This window comes from Trachypithecus francoisi, unplaced genomic scaffold (assembly GCF_009764315.1).
Source record: "Trachypithecus francoisi isolate TF-2019V2 unplaced genomic scaffold, Tfra_2.0 Lachesis_group7, whole genome shotgun sequence".
NCBI lineage: Eukaryota > Metazoa > Chordata > Mammalia > Primates > Cercopithecidae > Trachypithecus > Trachypithecus francoisi.
The window spans coordinates 46,281,223-46,287,506 of NW_022681472.1; the positions used below are offsets into that span (position 1 = coordinate 46,281,223).

At 42.7% G+C, this 6,284-nt stretch overlaps 1 long non-coding RNA gene across 1 annotated transcript; it reads right to left on the minus strand.

Moving 5' to 3' along the window:
* Positions 1–544: 544 nt before the first annotated feature.
* Positions 545–5,671, minus strand: LOC117078955. The gene is made up of 3 exons (XR_004435220.1): positions 4,725–5,671; positions 1,755–1,851; positions 545–593 (listed from the first exon to the last, which is right to left on the minus strand). It is a non-coding gene; the product is annotated as an uncharacterized LOC117078955 (long non-coding RNA).
* Between the last annotated feature and the right edge of the window lie 613 nt (positions 5,672–6,284).

Consider the following 6,284-nt stretch of genomic DNA (forward strand, 5'->3'; position numbering starts at 1 on the left):
CACAATTCTGGAGGCTGTAAGTTTGAGATTATATTGCCAGTGTGGTTGGGTTCTGGTGAGGGCCCTCATGTGGTGAGGTGAGCAAGCTCCTATCTTTCCCTTCTTTGTCATCCTATAAGGGTACTGATCCCATCATGGGGACCCACCCTCGTGACCTTTTCTAAACCTAGTTACCTCCTAAAGGTCATGTGTCCAAATACCATCACATTGCAGGGCAAGGCTTCAATGTATGAATTATACAGGAATAGAAACATTGAGTCCATCACAAAAGGGCATCGTGGTAGTGACAACACTATGAACAGCTGTGAGGGTGAGAAGGAACACTTTATTGTGTGTATCTTTACCATGAGCTCCCATTCTGCTGAACTGATGACAGGAAATTTAAAAGTCATGCAGGAGGTCACCCAGTCTATGCCACATTTTGTATTTCATATGCAGTGTCAAAGAGTTAAGAAGAGGGTATTTCTGGTTATTGGTCATTTCTCCACATAGGTTTCTTCTGAAGTGTCCATGTGAATGTCTCCATAATCCCCTCTTTGTGTTCTTTTCTTCCAGCCTCAGGGTGTTGTCAAAGAAAAATTACACTGAGAAAACTTAAACAGGCAAGGAAACTTTATTCAAGACTATTGCAATAAGGATCAAGACTATGACAATAGGGGAGAGATGTTGAACTCAACTTTGTTGGAATGAAAAGCAAGACAGTTTTTAAGCACTGGGGTGAACTGCTGGAAAAGTATTGGAGGACCATTGAGCAGGGAGATTGATCAATGTGATTAGGCCTTTGGTATTTTCTCACTGGCGCTGATCTAAGTCAGGCCCCTACCCTCCTACAAAGATGAGGAGATAGGACCCTATCTTTCTTGATGATTACATTTCAAGGGGATGACTCACAGGTCATTGAAAATGACATTCTTTGGGTGCAAAACTGGCAAGAGGCTGAGAGATTTATATACGTCTTGCAGAAAAAATAACTTGCAATTCCAAGTTTTCTAAAGCAAATGCACTAAGAAAAAAGAGGCCGGGAACTTACAGTCAGAAAGAAACCTATATGAAATACAGTGAGGCTGCAATTAAGAATGAAGGCATCTTGGTCAATGTGGAGGATTTGCTTAATGTCCTATAATTCTTGGTCCTGGCAGTATCACCCAAGCACTCTTCTCTGGAGTCTTTCAGCTTCCCAGGAGTTTTCGCCAGGGAACTGTTATGAGTACCCTGCTCCAGTGTTTCAGCCCTCTCTCCATTAACCCTAGTGAGGGAATCTTCTTTTGCTTTATAGGCAGGGGCATAAGGGCTTGGAGGAGTGGGCTCTTGTCTACTTCCCTTTTCTTCCAAGTCACTCTGCTTCTTTGGGAAATCTCTCTATTCTTTTTGTTTGTTTCCTAATTGACCTCAGTGATCCATTACAAGGAAAATCAACCAACGAAAAATGAGTTTCTTTTTCATCCAGGATTGGACGAAGGTAATTTTCAAACCCTCCCAGTGAGCGGAGGGCAAGTGGAGGGTAAGCAGGAAATTTTACATTTTGACTTTCCAATGTAACAAAAAAAAAAGAAGGAAGGAAAATGAAAAACAGTGCTAAGTTTTCATACTTAAACAATTACGTTCATACTCTGACACAAAGATAATGTACTTCATAGAACGGTTGTGAGTTTAATGGGAAAATTCATATTTCTGGAAGAAATTCTGACTCTTAAGTACTCATTAAATAAGCTCCTTTCTCCCTCCTACACTTTCATTAAGAAATGAAGTATTACCTGTATGTTGGTAAAACACAGAGCGCCTTTTCCAAGATCTTTCTAAATCCTTTCTCTTCTGAATTTCAAACTTCAGCCCATCAATCTTTACAAAATTCTGCAGAAATAAAATTGTTGATCAAATTTCAATGTTTAGGACAAAAGAAAAAGTACCACCTTTTAATTTCTCAGTGGAAAGGCCTTGTGGGTCAGCCTTATCATTAACAAGTTCATTTATTACTGCTATGAGGCAGTTGAGCTTGCAGTGTTAATTAACTCTATGCCTCATAGAATTAATTATGTTATTTTCTATGTTGCCCTACAAAATAACAGTAGGCACTGTGAGGTACTGTCACCCACTGGTGCTCCACCTAAGCTCATCTTCATGTTCACTGACCCACTATTACCTAGAAAACACTTTCTTCCTGATTTAGGGCTAAACAGCAGACAATGTGGATGTGAGAAATGTGACTATATAAGATATATATGAGATACATAACATATATATATATATATCTCTTAGTTTCTCACTTTTAGGTAAAGATAAGGGAATCAGGGTACAGAGGGAAGTACTTAGACTTTTAGATTCTGCTTGGTCCATAGTAAGCTTCCCATGATGTTATGTCCCTACTCTTCCGATGATACATAGGCGGATTCCAAGTATTCAGAAATTGTTCACTTGCATCTCCTTCCTTTCCTCACTTCGTTTTCATACTTGTCCCCTGCCTGCTGTGCATATACATAGATTATGAGAACTGTGACTCCACTGATTGAGGCTGGTGTTGCCTGGTATGGTTCAAACGCAGCAGCAGTGGTGCTGGAACTGCATATTCCTTCTGTCACATTCTTTTTGTCTCTATTCCATGTACACAGCTCTATACCACAGAGTCCAAATGCAGACTGCTTGTTTCCATTGTTTTGATTCTGGCATCTATTCCTCCTGCCCTGGGGATGATGAATAATTGAAAACTGAACATGAGCTTAATTTGGTATGCCTTGGAAGTGGTTTTTTATGCTGATTTGGTTTTGTGTTCTCTGAAACATCAAGGGCCAGGCTCCAATGTCAGGAATAATTACTATATCCCATATGTGACACACCTCAAAAATGAACAGGGGACACAGATGACTTCCTACATCATTAGGAATAGTTTTAGATATCTTAATAAATGTCAAGGATGATAAAGAGAATTTTATAGCCCTCCTTTTGAGAAAATAAATCTTTTCTAACTGTTTTGGAAATAAATGTTTTCATTTTACAAGGGATTGTAGCAAATTATGTCCAAAACTCTATGCTCCTTGTGTCATTCAATTGCTTTCCCTAGATAATCAGTCAGGGTAGAACCTTCATTAATAGGAATACCAAAGATGCTCACACTTCTCTGCTGCTGTATTAAAGAATGCACCTGAAACTGGAGGTCATCATGTTAAGTAAAATAAGCCAGGCACAGAAAAACAAATATCACATGTTCTCACTTATTTGTGGAACCTAAAAATCAAAACAATTGAACTCATGGAGATAGAGAATAGAAGGAGGGTTGCTAGAGGATAGGAAGGGTAGCAGGGAGGATGGAGGAAAGGTGGGGTTGGTTAATGGGTACAAAAAAATAGAAAAAAATGAATAAGACCTAGTGTTTGATAGCACAACAGGGGAACTATAGTAAATATTAATTGTACATTTAAAAATAACTAAAAGGGTATAACTGGATTGTTTCTAATACTAAGGATAAATGCTTGAGGGGCTGGATACCCAATTTTCCATGACATGATTTTTACGCATTGCATGCCTGTACCAAAATATCTCATGTATCCCATAAATACATACACCCAGTATGTACCCCCCCAAAATCTAAACTTTAAAAAATTTTTTAAGGCCGGGCGCAGTGGTTCATGCTTGTAATGCCAGCACTTTCGGAGTCCAAGACGGGCGGATCACCTGAGGTCAGGAGTTCGAGACCAGCCTCAACACAGAGAAACCCCGTCTCTACTAAAAATAGAAAATTAGCTGGCCGTGGTGGTGCATGCCTGTAATCCCAGCTACTTGGGAGGCTGAGGCAGGAGAATTGCTTGAACCTGGGAAGCAGAGGTTGCTGTGAGCCAAGATCGCGCCATTGCACTCCAGCCTGGGCAATAAGAGCGAAACTCTGTCTCAAAAATAAAATAAAATAAAATAAAATAAATGAATAAATAAATAAATAAATAGAGATTTAAAAGAATGAAGCTGATATGCACTAGCCCCGACCACCCTACACAAAATTTATATGCTGAAGTTGCATTCTCCAGCCCCTCAGAATGTGGTCATATTTGGAGACATGATCTTTACAGATGTAGTTAGGTTAAAATTAGGTCATTAGAGTGAGCCCTATCCAATATGACTCGTACCTTTATAAAAGGAGGAAATTTGTACAGTCACCTAACAGAGGGATGATGATGTGAACATAACAGGGAGAAGGCAGCCATCTATAAGCCAAAGAAAGAAGCCTGGAATAGACAAACCCTTCCTTTATGGCTTAACATCTTGATCTCAGACTTCAAGTCTTCAGAAATGTGAAAAAATACATTTGTGTTTTTTAAGCCACCCAGTTTCTGATACCATGTTATTGCAGCCTTAGCAAACTAACACAGCATTCTTCTGTCAACCCAAGGCAGGAACACCTAGGACTAGCTGACTCCATCCTTCCTGTTCACAGCTGATTGGACCAGGGGGAGTACACCTAATCCAAGAGAGCAAAACCACTGACTGTCCAGCAGCCGATAAGAGTTTCTAAAAAATCTGAACCAAAAGGCAAAGCCGAAAAGAAGGACGTTGTTGTTTTTAAGGGCAGAGCACTGTAGTGGGTCTGGCTTCCATGTAGCCCTTTGTTGGGCTCGGTGGTTGTGGGCTCCGTGGTTGTGGGCTCTGTGGTTGTTCCAGTCTTTTGTTTGTTTGTTTGGATTCCACATGGTCTGTGGCCTTAACATAAGCTGGGGTAAAAAATTTCAAAGAATTCTTACCTCAGAAAACAGAAGTAAGTCAAGAAGGGACCAGACGCAAGCCGACAAATGTGAACCGGGGAAGAGAAAAATGAGAAAGTGAGAGGTGCAACATGCTAGCAGCCCTCACTTGCTCTCGGAGTCTCCTGGGCCTCAGCGTCTGCTCTGGCCACATTCGAGGGGCCCTTTAGCCCGCCGCTGCGCTATGACAGCCCCTCTCTGGGGCTGGCCGAGGCCGAAGCCGGCTCCTTCCGCTCACGGGGAGATGTGGAGGAAGAGACGCGGGCGGGAGCCGGGGCTGTGCGCTACGGTGCGGGTTCCGGGTGGGCGCAGGCTCGGCGGGGCCCACACTCGGTGTGGCCAGCCAGCGCCTGCTGGGCCTGATCGGAGGCTAGGTCCCGTGCGTGGACCGCCGTTGCCTCTTCGCGGGGTCGTTGGCCACGATGGCAGGTCTCCCTCTCTTTCTTGCTTCCCCCCTTTTCCTCTTGGGACAAGCTCCCGCTGGGCTGTCAGAGTGCCCAGGCTAGGAGCTGCAAAGTCCCCGAGACACTGGCAGTGAGACATGAAGCCCGCTGGGCTTCTGGGACAGGTGGGGACTTGGAGAACTTTTCCGTCTAGCTGAAGGATTGTAAACAGCACCAATCAGCACTCTGTCAAAACGGACCAATCAGATCTCTGTAAAACGGACCAATCAGCTATCTGCAAAATGGACCAATCAGCAAAATGTGCGTGGGGCCAGGCAAGGGAATAAAAGCAGGCCACCCCACCATGAATCTTGCTGCTGCCCACTGTTTGGGTCGCTGCTGCTTTTATGAGCTGTAACACCGCAAAAGTCTGCAGCTTCACTCATGAAGCCAGCAAGACCACAGACCCACGGGGAGAGAGGAACAACTGGAGACAGGAGGAACCAACAGCTCCCGACGCGCCACCTTTATGAACTGTAACACTCACCTAGAAGGTCTGCAGCTTCACTCCTGAAGTCAGTGAGACCACGAACCCACCAGAAGAAAGAAAGTCTGGACACATCTCAACATCTGAAGGAACAAACTCCAAACACACCATCTTTAAGAACTGTAACACTTGTGGTGAGGGTCTGCAGCTTCATTCTTGAAGTCAACGAGACCAAGAACCCACCAATTCTGGACACAGAAAGGAGAATAAACATGTCACTGTCTTGATTGTGAAGCCAAATTCATCCACTCATTCATGCTATAGAGCCCCTGTGTTAGGCCCTGGGCTAGATGCTGGTAACCCAGTAATAACTAAGACTTCGTCTCCATATCCAAGAAGCTTAAGGTCTAGAAATATTTGGCTTATTGGTTATTTTGAACTTGCCTTACCTCTGTCTCTTTGATTACAATAGATCAGTTAACAATTTCTCCCTCATTATGTCCAGCTGTGTTTTTAAATGTTTCATTCTTGCCTGTATGTCTGCGCATATATATATATATATATACACACACACACGCATATATGTAATTTTTTCTGCTAATCCTATTATTTATTATAAACTAGGAGGGAAGCAGTGTCCACATAGTTATGAGAGAAAATAAGTCAGAAAAATTAACTTTCCTTCTTTAT